The sequence below is a fragment of the Penaeus monodon genome, chromosome 31 (genome assembly GCF_015228065.2).
Source record: "Penaeus monodon isolate SGIC_2016 chromosome 31, NSTDA_Pmon_1, whole genome shotgun sequence".
Classification (NCBI taxonomy): domain Eukaryota; kingdom Metazoa; phylum Arthropoda; class Malacostraca; order Decapoda; family Penaeidae; genus Penaeus; species Penaeus monodon.
Genome location: NC_051416.1, coordinates 30,587,961 through 30,589,307, shown reverse-complemented (window position 1 = coordinate 30,589,307; position 1,347 = coordinate 30,587,961). Strand labels below are relative to the sequence as shown.

The 1,347-nt window shown below is 32.4% G+C and overlaps 1 protein-coding gene across 1 annotated transcript in view; it reads right to left on the bottom strand.

Annotated features, from left to right (window-relative positions):
* The window catches only part of LOC119592950 (muscle calcium channel subunit alpha-1-like), a gene marked incomplete at its 5' end in the record, with an annotated part of 130,968 nt that overhangs the window by 95,370 nt on the left and 34,251 nt on the right, over positions 1 to 1,347 (bottom strand).

The window sequence follows — 1,347 nt, the reverse complement described above, 5'->3', positions numbered from 1 at the left end:
TATGGTATTACAAAAAAAGAAGCTTATTAGACTAACAGTTGGCAGAAAAAAACACTGTATACAAATTAATTATGTATAGTGTATAGTGTTTTTTCTGTCATTGTTTTGTCATTCATCAAAGGAACAGTTTCAAAATGTGAATGTAATTAGGCAAGAACAATTGATGTATGTATAACAGAGAAAGTGATAAATAGTAACTGATAGGTAGTTATAGTAGATGCTGGAGGACAGCCACATTAAGATTAAAAGATTATTAATTTATATGACTGACAGTTATGGAAGGCAAACCAGACAAAAGAAAAAGGTTTTAGTCGAAACTGGAGAAAATGTGTGAGGATTGCAAATGTAACATAGCATAATTAAAATGAGAAACATAACTATAATAATTAGATTTGTATTGAAGGCCAGTGTCATGTTTGTCTGAATGAACTTATAATTAAAAAATACTGACCTACTGGCTGACCATGCTCACCATTATGAGACAAACCCAAAAACCCTTTCACAAAATGATCACAAAAAAAAACACAAAAATTTAATTTTAAAACAACTACAAAAGAGTAACATCAATCTGGGGCACAACACGTTAGTATGATTGCCAGTTCAAAAGAATGTGTATCACTATGTGCAACTATTCCTATATCTATAAGTCAGGCTAAAAAAGGGGTTTAAAGTACATTGCCCCCCCCCCCCTTTTGGTGTAATAAACATATATGTAAAGTTTAAAAAGTTTTGGGCCAATATATATACCCTCCATATCCAAATTTTGCACTCATCGAATGAAAAAACAATGCTTGGTGAGCTCATATCTGATAAAATATTGAACTATGTCACTTACTGTGACATATTAGTACACAGCTTTGTGCTTTATGAAATTCAGTGAAATTTGCTATAACTGCAGATTCACTGTTTTTCTGAAGTGCTATTTACATGTCTTCTACAAGGTAGAAATTCTTATGAGTTATTAGTACTGTAGCCAAACAGGATCACCATGCTAGGGTAGGTTGGGCTAGGGAGCAACGTTATTTACCGCTACCCGGGATACACACCCTACCATCCCTTTCACGAAGCTAGTGCAGGAAAGAGACAGAAATAATGTGTTAATGTCTAATATCTAAATGAAAATATTGAATATTGTTATTTTTTAATATCTAACACAAAATACTTTGTTACTGTTTGATACTAAAGTGCTAAAAAATAAAATGCTTGATAAAAAAACCTAATGTTGGGAAGCCTCATTAACTTCATAAAACATTTCAGTATATATACCAGTATATCTAATATGTATTGGTATAGATACCTGGCTACAAGGAGACTTCCCTACATGTGTCTGGATTACAAAACCAACAG